Genomic DNA, 15441 nt, shown 5'->3' with positions numbered 1-15441 from the left:
ATAGTGCAGCCTTTGGTGAATAAATTAATACTCATCTGTGTGTTGCTGGAAAAACGCCATTTGCTTGGTAGATAATGGCGTACACGAGCACTGATGTACTTCCCTGTACCAGCAGGTCTTGCAGGCAGCGGGGCAGGAGGACTTGGCAGAACATGATGCTTGGAGCAGCACCAACGTCCTGCTCCCAGCCCAGAAGGGCAGAGGACAAACCACTCAGTGCAAACAAACTTTAAACACCCAGGTCAGCAGTGCTACAACAGGTCTGGTCCTCAAGGTAAGTTAAACAAATAAGATCCACCTTTCATTTGCAAATAATTCTATCTTAATTACCCCGCCTAGGGAGCAGAGTGCACAGAATATTTCAGGGTTCAGATTTTAGTAGGAACTTGATGACAGTGCAGGGCAGGGTGAGCTTGGCAGCCAGGAGGGCACTGCTTTTCAGGTCCACGCTAGACTCCTCCGAGTAACTTCTACTTTAGCTGGCTCACTACAGTGCAGGATAACTTTGATGTGTAACGTGTAAACGCAAAAACTAACTGCAGGAGTTGAAATTTTGCTGCAGAGACAGATTGTTGTAACGTGCTGGCACAAAAAGCTAATGCCTTGGATGTAACGCTATATTTTTTCACTTTTTCATCCCTCCAATGTCCTTATGACTCTTACAGCTCTAAATCTGTTTTCTCATCTTTGGATGCAATATTGGAAACAATAAATAAGAGTACTTTAGCACTCTAACTTTATTAAAGTCAGAAATTATTATTAGGTACTGGATCAGGCTCTAAGGGGCAGAACCGGTCATGTTACCCTGATGTAAATCAGAAGTGCTTCCCCCACAGCAGCCAGCTGACTTCAGCTGCCTGTTTCCCATATCAAACATAAATCTGACCTTACATTTGACTGCACTTCTGAAGAAGATTGCTTGGCTGGGGACTGATTTTGCTGTCACTGATTTCAGGAGATTAAAAAAGCCCATCTCTGTTAGCTAGCCGATGCAACCAAGAGCCAAGAGCTCCCAAACTGGCACACCTTCACCCTGGAGGAAACGCTCCTACTGCCTGTTTACCAGCACTGGGATATCTCCTTTGATACTTCATGAATATATATTTATACTTCGATATTTCATGAGTCAGGAAAGAGATTACAGCTTTTCATTCAAGTTTTCTTTTCCTTGAAGTAGCAGAAGTCTGGGACAGCAGACCCAGGTGACCGCATCATCCTCCCCTTTGACTTTGGTTACCCTTAGTCCTACGTAGCAGTAAACACAGGGTGAAACATGTCTAAGAAAGCAACCAGTCTTTCGTCCAAGCAGCAGATGTTTCCCCACACACAGAAGCCTTCTTTGCCCCCAAAGCCCACATCATGGCCATCTCCCGACGGACCTAGGCTAACAACTTGTACCCAGGAGCTGTGGGCAGGAACCCTGTTCCTGCTCAGTGCTGTCCGCCAAGCTGCTTTTTATCTCTCGAAGTATTTATAAACTGGCAGTGACACATTCACTGGGAATATTAGCTTTCATCAGAGCCATATGCCACTTTAGAGGACGAAATATAATTTTTAGGGAAAAAAACCCAACCAACTTCACGCACTTCCTAATCATTCTTATTCATCTGAGCCATCCATTTATTGCTTCCCATTCATCTCTGTTTTTAATGACTCAGCTGGTGATTTCTTGCTTACATTGAATCAGTCCCAATGCTATTATCTCCCAGCTATAGATTTACTCATTTTGCTGCAAGATTTTAACTCAATTTTTTTCAGCTGTACAGCTGGTTCCAGACTGCCAACATTACCAAGTCAACACAACAAAAGTAGCAAGGCAATGAAAGCATATGATTTGTATTTCATGATGAAATTTGTAAAGACTGCTCCCCCCCTAATATTTAGCATTAAATCAATAGTAAAACTTACAAGCTTTTCATCAGGTGATCATTTAAAAAGTCACAGGACCAATTAAAAACATTTTGTGCCTCTGCCGAGGACTGCGATTAGATTAATATTACAAATTAACTCATAACTGACATGCAAAATAATCCCATTTGCTGAAGCATGCCCAATAATAGTTAATCTTCCCTTTCACTCTATGGTTTTTGACTTTCATAGGGTATTATTGAGGCAAGTAACATCTATTCATAACTTCTGTTTTCCATAGCTGAGCACAGTTTATGGTTTATGGGCAGACTTAATAATTTTTTCAATTCTATGGCATACATGGAGATATTTGCTAAGGAACAGGGGATTAAAAATGATCAGAAAATGTACTGCAAACCAGGGAGGAGCCGCCCCAGGTGATGCTCGGTGGCTGCGCTGGGCCATCTCAGTTATTCTCCCCAACGTGTGAGTGAGCCTGACCTTACTAAACAGATACTTCGACTTTGGGAAAGTCCACATCCAAGTACCAAGCTCATGTTACTCTAGAAAGGGACAAATTCATCTGGGTTTGTACATTTAATTTCTCTTGGTAACACATACCGAATATTTCTCGGATAGTTTGGCTTCAGAGGATTACCAGTATCACTTCTGTTGTAGCTGATAAACACCATATGGATCACGCGTAATCCACTCGCTGGTTTAGGAATGGGAAAGCCTCCCAGAAGCGAGATAAATCCACATCCTGGTCCTGGGAATGGGGCTTGTCTTCAGGGCACTGATTCAGTTAAAAGAGAGATAAAAGAAAGCACGGGGTGATCAGGTTGTTCACGTGCAACATTGAATTGTTTTCCTGGCAGCTGAGGAACTTTCCTCAGCTTACACAAAGCGTGAGCCTTGCATTTTTTAGCACACTTTTAAAAAGCATCCCTTTGGTTCAGCAACAGAGGATGCTGCTATTGCCGGGAGTGGCACTGGGACCAGCCTGGAGCTTTTCGTAAGCAATTCCTACAGGAACAGCATCGTCCTGCACACAGGGAAACAGTTCAGGAATGAGAAACACACCCAGAGAGCAGCCAGCTGACCGTATATCCAACGCTGTGCTCATCATCATTGCTGCAGGGACAGCTGAAGCGCAGGGGAGGAGGCATCTAGAAGCTGAGGGCGATAGGAATACCCTGGCCCACCCTCCTGTCAGGGACGTGTTTTTACATGATTAGTCCCACCAGAGTCTGAAGCATGGACGCGAGCAATAGAAGCTGGCTTTAAATTATCACGTGAGGAAGGACACATTTATAATTAAATAAATTCCAAATAGCAAAGCTTAGCCCTCACAAATCCTTTGTATGTTTTCCAAGTACTTTCCACTTGCTGGCAAATTAATGCAATAATATGCAAGAAATCAGGAAGGTGGCTTGGATAATTTTCAATTAGCTGCTTGAAAATGCTTTGAAGATAAATCTAGCCAGATTTTCTGAGCTTACTTATTTGTTCCAGCTTATCTGTGCAAATACAATTGGCTGCAGCTGCCTTAGACCATCTTTAAAAACTTGCAGTGCCAATGCACGAAGCAGATTTAAGCGGGCCACTATATTCTGCCATAGCCAAGATTAGACAGACAAAAGGTTCTTTTATGCTGTAACACCTAACTCCCTCTCCCTAATGTCACCCTTGCTTTAATATCTTTTTCCTACCCATCAATCTGATCAATGACGAGAAGGTTTTCATGCTGGCACCGTACTGTGCTCTCCAGCCACCGTTACTGCCCATGGCTCTTGCACACGGATACACCACGAACGTTTTCCCAATACCAAGCCCTGCCCACAGCACGGCGTTATTTCCCATCATTTGGATTCTTACAATCCATTTGAGGATGTTTAATATTCAGGATAATGTTTCTGCACGAGCCATTAGTCAGCTTTTCCCAATGATTACTGGTTAGTTCCTATAGATATCCCTTCTTTGTTTCTATGCAGAAGATGCAGATTCAGGCAAATCCTCTGGGATATGAGAAATGAAACAAAATGAGGAAAACCCAAACGAAGAACATGAGACACAACTCTTTGCTGCTTCTAAAGACAGAAGCCATAAAAATGCAAAAATGCAACATCCTATGTTACACAAGGATGCTGAGTACAGGACAAATATAATAGAATAATGCTGACATCTACCATGGTTTACAGGAACTTACTCTTTTTCTTCCTCCTGGTTTGATTAGTATGGAAGTAAAAACAAAAAGGTGAAACCAGAGGAAATGATAGCATGAAACTTTGTGGAAGCCATACCACAAAAAGAAGGATTTGGTACAAATAATGAGAGGCCCTTCTGTTGTAGGTGGTGTGTTAATATTGTACAGAATTACCACATCATCCTCAGAGGGCAACAGTCGTTGCTGGAGTAGCAAAGCCTCCAAAAGGCTTTCCACAGGCTTTTCTCTTACATGGCTGCTGGATAACAGCCTTTTCATTGAGATACCACCTTCATCTGGCTTTTTTTTTTTTTTTCCCCACTGAATGATCAATTCATGTATTACACCAGGCTGCGCTCCTCTTGCAGAGTATCAGGAATCTAATTTTGGCTTGATCGTAAGAGCAAAAGCAGAAACACAATCGTGCCTGGAGCCAGAACCGTTTATACCCTAACTCTGACCACGACCCCCCTTTCTACTGTCACCCATTCAAAAAAACCTAGAGAAATTTGCACATTTCCACAATTGTTTTTTCCCTTAAAACACCCGTCATGCCTGTGCTACTCCAGACTGTGAGCAAAGAGCTGTCAGAAGTGTGTTTCACATGAACCCTTTATGGGGTCTTAATGCCTTTTTCCTTTCAAATGGATCAAATAGATCAAAATACGGAGATGAAATACAAATCTTAAATCCCCAGTTTCTGCTGCAGCATGGGAAGAAATCTATGTGAAATCCTGAGGCATTACACAGTGCTGTAAAGGGAGAGAAGATCTGGCATGGGACATAGCCTCCATGCTGTCTCTTTTACACGCTGTGGGCAAAGGGGGTTGGAGGTCAACATCCAAATTACCTAGTACTTCACTTTTTCCTGACAAGATTACCTTCCGACCCCTATTCTCCATGGTAAGTGGACTTTCTGGGGAAAATCATGTATCAAGACATCAACGAGTCTTTAGCTTGACCTTTCTATGACAAGTTCTCCAGCTCAATCCCATGTTGGTGGGCTGGATGCCCACCCATTCCTCTCTCAAACACCGAGATGAAGAGAGCACATTAGAAGAGCTAAATGCATCACAGAAAAAGAAACTTGCTGATCATCCGCATCCCCTGCAACATTCATCGTCCTCGGTAAGCGCAAGAGCACGTGAGTCCATGAGATGGGCAGAGGGTGGAAACACGGCGTCAAATGGGAGCACGAGAGAAACACAACCTACAGGAAGGATTCAGCTGAGGGAAGAGTATTTCCCACACAAGCCCACTTTTTTTCCAGATCAGCAAGTAACAGCTTCCCCAAACAGCCCCCGGAGCATAAGCTCACTGGTGCACACCGCTTAGCCTGGATCTTGTTTAACATTCAGTGATGCTCTCTAATCCTCTTAGGTATTAGTCTTGGGATTCCTGCCAAACACGGGAACAGCACAGCTTCCCAGACAGCACTTAAATGAACTCACTGCTTGAAATGGGCCATTTCGCAAAATACAGTAGAACTCCAGCTGTTCATTTTTTGCTTAACCTCGGATTAGCACCTAGGAAGTCACAACGGCATGCAAAATGCAAAGTTAAATAACCCCAATTTCTACGTCTCAGGTGACTCCCCTAGGAAGTCACTCTGCATTAAGACTAGGATTTCTCTCTCTTAGTTACTTGTTTAAAGTTAAGTACCTAATTTGAGTTAGACATTTCTATTGTCTCTCTGTTGCCCACTGTAGATCATCAGATCCAGGTTATCTAGAGCCCTCAAGCCATGTCTCCACAACCACTATTTTGTGTGTTACTGTATCACCCATTACTGCAGATACGATCTGGAGCAGGAACAGGCACATAATCATATTTCTGTTGGATTAGCCAAGCATATTACCCTGTGCTTATTCTGGCCTCATGTTGGCTACCACAACAGAACCAATATTTGATCTAGCACAAAGCCAGATGGTGCAAAATTAACCCTTTCAGCACAAATCTGATGTGGCACAAGGGAGTTCAGACAGGATGAGTGCACAGGCTCACGTACCTGTAGGACTTCTGACTTGGTGTTCGCAGCCTCTAAGTTTCCTGATGCCAAGCGCTCCCTATCTGCCCTCCAAAGATGAGCTCAACAAAAGCATCACCCTTGATTGTATTTCATCCACTTAAAATAAACGTCAGCTTCCAGTTAATTTGCATTTGATCACGCAACACCCTAGATCTCGATACACTGCGGTATATTTGGGGATTTCTTTGAAGAGGGCACGTCCCTATTGTGCAATCGAGAGGAACTGATGACCAGTTTCAAAGGGATGACTTCACTTCATTCTCCGATTCAAAATCCCAAACCAGTACCATAACCACAAACTACAGCTACAACAACTGCAGGATGAAGGGTAGGAACCCAGACCCAAAGGGGAATGGGACAGAGCACGAGATCGGCATGCTGGCAGCGTGCAGGGCTGCTGACCAACGCCACCAAGGATAGGTAGAAGAAGCCAACCTGAAATGACACCTTTTTTAGAAACCTCAGATCCGTTTCAATGGTGAGTCCTCATGCTGCAAGTTCCTACAGTGGCTACAGCAAACGTCTAATGCAGAAAGCACTGAAAATCTCAAGGATGGCCACAAAGAACAAGGGGTTGCAAACGGGCAAGTATACCTTGGCTGTGCTGTCCTCGGCTGCCTGCTTCTTCCGTGGCTGGCTGCATCTAAATAAATAAAAATCCCTGCTGATGGGAAGAGGCGAGACTCCGCTGATTCCTTTGAGAGATGCTGATGGAAAAATGCTGAGCAATACTGTTCTGCATTAACAGGCCTCTCTAAGAAACCCGGCTCGGTATTAAACAGCAATCCCATACAAACACATACCAATATACATACTAATGTACAGAGAAAGGTGCGCACGCAGGTGTGTGCACGCTCTCCACAAGCACCACGCGGTTTGCAAGCTGCCCCTCTTGCAGGCTGGCACGTCTTTCATCTGACGATGCTCAATCAGGTCAGTAATTCGTTCTTACTGCCAGGGAACAAATTGTTGCCAAATGGTGTTTCTTCCTGAGATAAAGGAATAAACAGGCATATAATGTTCCCATTGTCAACCCAAAACATCTGCTGGAATTCAGAGGGGTTTGCTGTCCATGCGCAATGTGGAGACTGCTTCTACTTTGTACCCTCCCTTTTCTCACGCAGGAGGAATCGCAGCCTTAGACAGCAGCTCTTGGATTTACTTGGAAATCTGAAAATTGCCTTCAAGGGATTCCTGCTTCCACACAGGAGCGGAGTGGGGTTTTAATTTCTGACTCAGTAACTTGTTCATTTTCCTTGCTAAAGACCTGCTCGCATCCTACAGCCCCTGCCAAGGTGCTATGAGAAATGGATGCAGCAGGATAACCTCGTTCTTCATTATCAGCTTGAACGAGGTCACCAAGGACTGATTTTGATCAGTGTTGCCTAAGAAGTGATGGGCCTGATCCTGCCACTGCTGCTTACTCGTGAGCAGTGAGCAGGCATTCAAGCAGGGTTCCCAAGGTCTCTCACAGAAAGTAAAAGGTAATTCAAGGGAATAAAAATTGGCTGGTTTGCAGTGGTAGGCAAGGAAATTTTTTATTGCCTTTTGAAAAAAAGGCAGTATTTTAAGTTTTAAATTATTTTAAAACAAGAATATTGGAGACAGATAATCAGTGTACCATAGGCTGGATACCTCTTTTTCACTCCTTTTAATTCAGTTTCTTTAGCAGCTTAAAATACTCTTTTCAAGGTTTTCCAACAAATAAGAGGAAAATACGCACCACTAAAGGCATCACGGGTTGATCAGGGTTATAGGGGGACTCCAGAAAAGGCTGATTCTGTTGTAACCAAGCTGCACATCTAGCTCAAAGGGTCCAAATCCTCCGCGAGACTGAATCCACTCCAGCAAGACAAAGACGACCATAAAGCTGCTTTGAGAGCACTGCGAGGAATTCCTTTTTTTGAGGGAATTCTTAGGCTAACATAAAGCTCCACAGCATCTGCCCTGTCCTCGATTATGCTGAAGTGGTGCAGGATCAGGTCGGTCATGGAGGGAAGGCGCTAGCAAGCCCTTCCAGCTAAGGCAAGGTAGAGCAGCCTTGCAGCTGCTCAGACTTGTGGCTGGGACGAGGGCTGAGCTTCTGGTTTCTATGGGGTGTTTAAAGCAAAAGAAATTTTGAACAAAATTTTGTAATCTGATTTATTTGGAGTATGTTAAGCTAAAAAGACTGATGCAGTTTTCCAAGAAGAGGCTATGAGAGAACAGAAAATGTAAGAGGGCCCATGTCCTTCAAATGTTTGGGGGACGTTTTATTTCTACGCCATGGGTTGGTATCATTTGTCAGATCTCTAGAATACAAACGTATTTTTTAATCTCTTAATGCCATCTAGAAAAATAAACTCCTATCTCATAGCATACTGAAAGCACTTGTATTCACAAATATGAAACCATAGCTATAAAAATACCAAAAAGTACTTTTTCTTGGACTTTTTTCAGCCAGAACATTGCAAAGTCAAAGTAGTTTTTGGGAAAAGAAGTGTTTGGCCTTGCTTTCTCAACATGAAAACAACTCCCTAACGCCTTCATACCACTGACCGACAGTTAAACACAGCTTGTCAGCATTTCATTTTCTTTCTTGAAGCAACCAAGCCAAGCTCTGAGAATTCAAGCGACTGAAGATTATTGATGCCATCCAGCAATATACTTTATCCATTAACAATAGCAATCAAATTCAGTTTTAGTGTAACTGTACACGTCAGTGGAATAGCACAAGAGAAGAAATAGGGCTAGTGTCTTCGCTGCTCCAGGAATTTCAAAAACTGCTGGAAGGGCTCAGCACTTTGCTGAACGAGGTGAACAAGAGTAAATAGAGTATTTCCCACCGCTAACATATTCCCATTGCTCATAATAAACTCATTTACAATCTAGAAGTGCAATGACATTATTTTTCACACTAGCAACATAGTAATAGCCCAGATTTAGGGGTACTTCTGCTTGAAGAGAGATTTAAGGTTAGAATAACATTACTCTGTTAATATTAAACACTTCACTGCCTCATCTCATGCTCTCACTGTACCAACAAGAGGTCTGACGCAAAATCTATTAAAGTCAGTGGCCCTCTCTGAGTACTCGTCTACAAACACTCATCACAGCTACTGAAGTAGGATGGATGCTTTTGTCCGGGATTCATAAACCAGATGAAGTCCTTGCCCTCTCTCAGAACATTTTTTCCCAGAAACTCTTTGTTCTCAAATCCCCCAGTTCAGCATCACCACTCGTATGCCAGGAGGTCACTCAGGGCCAAGATGGAACAAACCTAATTATATCGCGGGGAGGTCTAGCAATAAATCAGTTTTGAAAAGGGAAAGGAGAGTGGCTCCAGAATAGGAGCAGCTCTTGCATCTAGAGCTCCCACAGCTAGAGAGGGCTGGGATAGCTGGGGAACCCACCGAAACACAGGCGCAGGGAGAGCCGTGCTGCCACTGACCCCGCGGGCAAAGCCCCGACCCTGCCCGTGGTGTGGTCTGGGCTATTACTGCTCCCAAATTCTGCTCCTCTGCACAAGGACCAGCCCCTTGCTGGGCCAAGATAACGCGTTTTTAAATGCAGGAGGAAAGCACAGCACATTTCAGGGCGGCCATCAAAATCAAGACCAGAACGCCTACGCATTTCAGGGCAGCCCACATCCAAAGCACCTTGTGCACGGTTAACAACGCCCGCACGTTGCTTTAACTCAGCAACCTCGGTTTATTAAGCATAAAATCCAAAGGGGAACCTTTCCCCTGAAATCATACCCAGCGTCTCACTCACCTACCAGCAACAAGCCATCAGCTCTGCTAAGTGTTTGCAGAGTCTTGCAAAGCATTTCTGCCATTCACCGTTGCATTAATGGAATTCTGTAAGATGCAAATATCCCAGGCTCTGCATAATCAACTTATGGGCAGCAGCTCAAGGAACCAGGTGAGAAAGACAAGAAACCCAAATGGTAAAGCAGAATATTTGGCAATGGGGCATACAAGCACCTTCACCTGGGGGCTGTGACCAACCCTGTAGGCAAAGGCAGGTTTCTGGGCTTGGTAGACTCAACTAAGATAAAGGAAAGCAAACCAACTGCTCAGTGATGGTTTTTTGGGGTGGACTGAGCAAAATAAGCAGAGTAAAGCAAAGCCATGGTTCACTTTTTGTGGTACTGCAGGGTGTAAAGGCCCAAATCAGAGAGCAGGATCCTCCCCAGCATGCTCCATGCCATACAGACACACACACAAAAAGATTAAAGCTGCCTCGAGGAGTTTGCAATTGGAAATCGTGAGGCACTGAGCAGCTGGATGCCGATCTCCCTAAGCCGGTGGATATTTCTTTTGTTAGTGGCTGATCCCGTCTTCCCCCTTGCCTGTAAACCTCTAATCTCTGTAAAGATTCCTACAAAATACTTGCTCGGGTAGTTCCCGGTTTCACTGGCCAGGAATATCTAACCCTCACGGGAACCGCTGCTTCCCATCTCGTCTCTCATCCCGGGGTTGCTCTTAATGTTTTTGCCACTGTCACTGTGTGGGTTGGATCTACACGTGCAGAGCAAATGAAGGCAACATCAGTGGAGCGGCTGTTTCACGGGGCTTCAGACGACGCTGGCACGCCTGAACGCGCTCATCGCACGCCGGCACGGTTTTGGCCGAGGCGTGGGAGGGCAGGTGGCCGTGGTCTGTCCCGCGCAGCCCGCCTGGCGCAGAGGGCTGCCGCTTCAGTTTCTGATCATTTTTGGTAGCCTGCAGGCTGCACCTCTTTGCATATAAATAGCTACATTTTTTTTTTCTCTTTTCATTATTTGACTAACCCTCGCTCCCCACATTTCAACCTTTTCTCACATTATGTATCGAAAGATCTCTTTTGCATTCGTTCCCCCTCAAATGCTGTTTTAACGTGTGTTTTTACAACCAACTGGCACTATAGAAAGTAGGATCCCAGAAATCAAAAAAAAAGGTGCCAGACTGGGATAACTTCACATTTGTAGTGTGTTGCCTGGTAAAACCAAACAGCCTATAAAATAGTAATATAACATTAATGCAACAAGCTCGTGATCAGTGCCCACTTGTGCCTTTTGAGCTCTCAGAACAGAAAAACACGTTTTTATTATAGCAATGCTTTTGATTCATATCATCTGAACAAACAGGTTAGTAAAAGTAATATAGGTCAGGCGATGAAAGCGCTCTGATTTCGGCTCAGCATGCTGCCTGGGACTTCCTTCTCTAACTTCAGCTACCACCCTCTTGAAACAAGGGCCGTTTTACCATTAACATACTTTTTACTTGTTCTAAGGATCATTTTGCCATGCCACCTGACTAGCTTTCCTTATGTTCCACCTTTTCTCTGCAGCTGTTTAATTTCCCACAGAAAGGCAAGGTTTTGATAAAAGGAAAAAAACGACCCAGTGAATCAGTTCTAACGAATTTCAGTTCCAAGGTGGTAATACCGGTTTTGAAGCATCACCGGAGACCGCTTGCAAATGGAAAATCTCAATGAGTTTGGCTATTTTGGCGACTTTTTCCCCTCCCTTTGAAACAAGACGGGGTTTCCCCACGCGGACCACGAGCTCTTGCCCTCAAACCACCGATCCCCACGCAAAAACCCCGCACACCCGGGGCTGGAGCGCTGCCTTCCGCCGGGCCCCCTACCGCTTACCCCGACCCCGAGCCCCCCGCCACCCCCGGGGCCGCCGCCAGCCCCATCCCGGGGTTTTTCATCCCCGGATGATCCGCGCCCATCCCCGCCTTCTCGGGGCTCCCCGCTCCGGCAGACACCGCCCGGTAGGTCCTGCCGGGGGAGGAGGGGGCAGCCCCCACCCCGCCGTGCGCCGCCCCGCGCCCCTCCATCCCTCCCGCATCCCTCCCGCATCCCTCGGTACCGGTACCTGCCGCCGCCGCTTCCCTCTCGCCGCCGCCCCCGCGCTCCCCGACTGCCGCGGCGGGGGCGGGAGCCCCGCCCTAACGGACGGGCGCTTCCTCCAATCGGCGGCGGCTGCCGGCGGCGGCCCGGCCAATGGCGGGGAAACTGAGCGCAAAGCGAAAGCGGGGTAACGCGGGCGGTGGAGGGGAGGGGAGGGGAGGGGAGGGGAGGGGAGGGGAGGGGAGGGGAGGGGAGGGGAGGAGAGGGGAGGAGAGGAGAGGAGAGGAGAGGAGAGGAGAGGAGAGGAGAGGAGAGGAGAGGAGAGGAGAGGAGAGGAGAGGGGCAGGGATAGATGGGAGCAGGGGAGGGGGAGAGGAAGGGCAGGGAGAGAATCCCACGTTGGGGGGGAGGGGAGGAAAAGGGGAGAGGGGCAGCAAGGGGAGGATGGGGGGAGAGATGGGGGAGCGAGAAGAAACGGGGTAAGGAGAGAGGAGGGGCCGGGGCAGGTGCATCTGATGCAAAAATGCCCAGTTTCCCATCCCGCTGCACACCTGGGGCCTCGCAGCCCCCAGGCGGGGCTCGGGCTGCCCCCCCCCCCCCCCGCCCCGGGGTATCCCAGCCTCCCTGCAGCCCCGGGATGCTCAGGGAGAAATTCTGGGAGACGTGCATGCACCAGACCGAGGGGAGCAACTGTGCTGAAAGGAGTCACATCCATGGCTGCGGTGACAGAGAGCAAAGGCAGGAATTTAATCTTTACCTCCAGCCGTTGCAACGAGCTGACCTCGCATAAAAGGAGGAAAAAGTGCAAGAGCAGATGCATGGCTATTATTTTATCCGGAGCATAAACGCTGCTATCGCGGCATTACATTTAGTGGTGCAATATAGTGCCAGGTGCTATCAGGCTGGGCACGGCCGGGTTAATGATTGCAGAGGGAGGACAGCTCCCATCCAGAGCCGAGCTGTGCAGGAAAGCTGCGGGAACACACCGAACCCCTTTGATTTGCATTCACACATTTGTTTGGGCCTTTTTCTCTGCTGGTTGGGGACTTGCTGTCACAGTGGTTGGTTTATAGGCACAGCGGGGGCCTTGCGCGGTTACACAGATGAGTCCCCAGAGCAGCACCCACACCTGAGCACTCCACACCCTCCGGGACATAAATCACCTGGGCAGGAGGCATCTCAGCAGATGTGCCACGTGCATCTGTGAGGGTCCGACCACGCAGCTCTTGCATGCCTACCACTGCAGCATTTGCAGCCCCTTTGCATTTCTTGTAGGAGCTATTTCACATCACTTGGGAATTTGGCCTGTTTCTGCATGTTCAAAGATAAATAATTCAGGCACTGTATGTTTAGCTCTTTACAGTGCAATCAGTTTTCCATTATCCAGAGTGCGTGGGATAACCTGGGTAAGGGAAAACCCCAGCTAGTGCTGTGCAAGGCAGCGAGGAGGGTAAAGATAGGGCCAGAAGTCTGACATCCACGCTGAGCCCTGCGGTACCCGTCTCCGCTCGGTGCAGAGGCAGCGGTGCTGCGCCTTTCCCACGGCTGCTGCCAGAGCTCAGGGACCCGCAGGTAACCGAGAGCTGGGGCAGGAGCCGAGGCAGAAGCAGACCCTGCAGCTCTCCAAGGCTCACCGCGGGCTGCAGGAACGTGCCGCTGGCATCGCTGCCTCCTCATGGTCCTCTGAAGCAGCGGCTCCGGGATGGAGCTGGAAAGTGCTGCCTTTCTGTCCCATCATTGCTGTGCTCCGTGGAGTTGGAGGTGGATGGGCTTCTTGCGGGTTTTGCTTTCACTTACTGGGCTAAATTGAGAGCTGTTGAATAAGCTTTTAAAGCAAAATTAAATGTGGGAGAGCTTGCTGTTTGCGACATGCTGTGGTCAGGAAATGCAGGAAGCATTTGCTCCATGGGCACACACTGATGTTGCTTCATTATATACGAATCGTTTCCTGCCCTGAAGTTAGGGCATTGTTTTTGCTGGTGCTGTACAATTGCTGATGAGTAAGGCACTGTTTCAAACCATTTATATTTTAAATAAACAGGGTGGAAAGGACAACAGATGTGGAAAGGTGAAGTGGTGCGTCAAAAGCCTCGGAGCTGGGGAAAGCCCCCATGTTTCCTGTTCAACCCTGCCAAGCTGCATTCGTCATGGCTCCAGCTTCAGGGTGATGCATCCCTGCTCCTCAGCTCTGCTCGCTTCTCCACATACGTTTTGGTCCAGCCTGCCTTTGGTGAGGTTGTCCTCAGAGGTGCAGAGTAATTCTTTTACTTAATTTTTGGTGATTTTTTGTACAGCATCTCAAAATATGTTACCTCTTGGGTGAGGGAGATGTAAAGATATGGAGTTTGTCCTATGGATTTGCAAGAGTTAATAGTAACTATAGTAATGGGTCCAAGGGAGAAGGTGTGACAAGGAAGGACAGAGGTCTCCTGGAAGAAATCCGTCTCCTACAAAAATCTTTAAAAGATGCTGGGCAGTGGCATGGCAAATCAGTCTTGCCATCTCTGCTGATTCACTTGTAAATGAAAAGGAGTCTGTCCCAGGGGCAAGTTTGTTTTAAACTCTGTTTTAAAGCCCACCGGGCTCAGCGTGAGCTGATGCACACCTTGCTGCGTGAGTGGCAGAACGCTCCTCCGGTGCTTGGCATCTTCCCAGGACTGGGCTCATCCGAAAGGATCTTTGTTTAGGTTTAGGGGCTAGGAGAAGCCGGAATTAATTTGCCAAAGCTATAGAAAGGCATGAAACGTGCGATGCAATGAAAGCTGGGCATGGCAGGGGGTGGAAAGGATGGGCAAGGTTTGGGCAGAGCCTGGGTGAGCACAGAGAGAGCCCTGCCCTCGCCGGGGGAGCGCGGGCAGGGTGGCAGGGACTCAAGCGTGAGGGTGCTGGGGACTTGGCATGAGCTCAGGTCGTGCCTCACTCAGTTTCTCTCCTGGCTCTGCAAACCTGTGAAGGGGAAGGATGCAACAGGAGCGAAGGTAAAGACGTACTGCAGAAGATTTAGAAAAGTACTCGCCATAGCAGAGTCCTTGTCCGGCTGCGGACACCTCCAGCAAAGGGAGGCGGGGAAGGGCGATGGGGAGGCGCAGCCCTGTCCCCCCAGCACCGCCTGGGATGCGCATCAGCTTTCCTTGGCAGCATCTGGCCTACATCTTCCCCACCTCTGCTAGTCTCTAGTCTCGGGACCATCTCTTTTCACCCCCTCACCTGTCAGGCTCAGCCAGACTGGATACAGAGCTCTGCGGGTGGCCGGCGCTGCTGCTGGCTTTTCTTTTAGAATTGAAGGGGACAAGGTTTTTCCTTGGCTGGGGCTTGGTGGTGGGCGCAAAGGTTTCTGAAAGGATGGGGCCATCTCTGCCCCTGTCTGTCATTAGAGCTGAGAATTATCAGGGCAGTGACAGTAACAAACAACGACAAGGAGACTGGTAATTGTATTAGTAGTATTATTACTAACATTATAATCATTATATTATTTTTATTATATGGGCTACTATCTCCTTGGGTTTGGGAGACTCTGATCATTTCAGTGTGACTG

At 47.4% G+C, this 15441-nt stretch overlaps 1 protein-coding gene across 3 annotated transcripts in view; it reads right to left on the bottom strand.

Annotated features, from left to right (window-relative positions):
* SLCO4A1 (solute carrier organic anion transporter family member 4A1) overlaps positions 1-11995 on the bottom strand; it is a 28918-nt gene extending 16923 nt beyond the window's left edge. Inside the window, exons 1-2 of one of the 3 annotated variants that reach the window (XM_087749801.1) lie at positions 11932-11995; positions 2470-2644 (exon numbers count right to left, since the gene is read on the bottom strand). The gene's annotated coding sequence lies outside the window, so the exon portion shown is untranslated. Of the gene's footprint in view, positions 1-2469; positions 2645-2931; positions 2983-11931 lie in introns of those variants that run through there. The other 2 variants (XM_087749803.1, XM_087749804.1) reach the window with 2 other exon arrangements.
* Between the last annotated feature and the right edge of the window lie 3446 nt (positions 11996-15441).

The sequence above is a fragment of the Nipponia nippon genome, unplaced genomic scaffold, assembly GCF_047370975.1.
Source record: "Nipponia nippon isolate SJK-2023a ecotype South Korea unplaced genomic scaffold, ASM4737097v1 scaffold_13, whole genome shotgun sequence".
Taxonomy (NCBI): domain Eukaryota; kingdom Metazoa; phylum Chordata; class Aves; order Pelecaniformes; family Threskiornithidae; genus Nipponia; species Nipponia nippon.
Note: the sequence above shows the minus strand (reverse complement) of the source record. Positions and strands in the feature narration are given on the sequence as shown.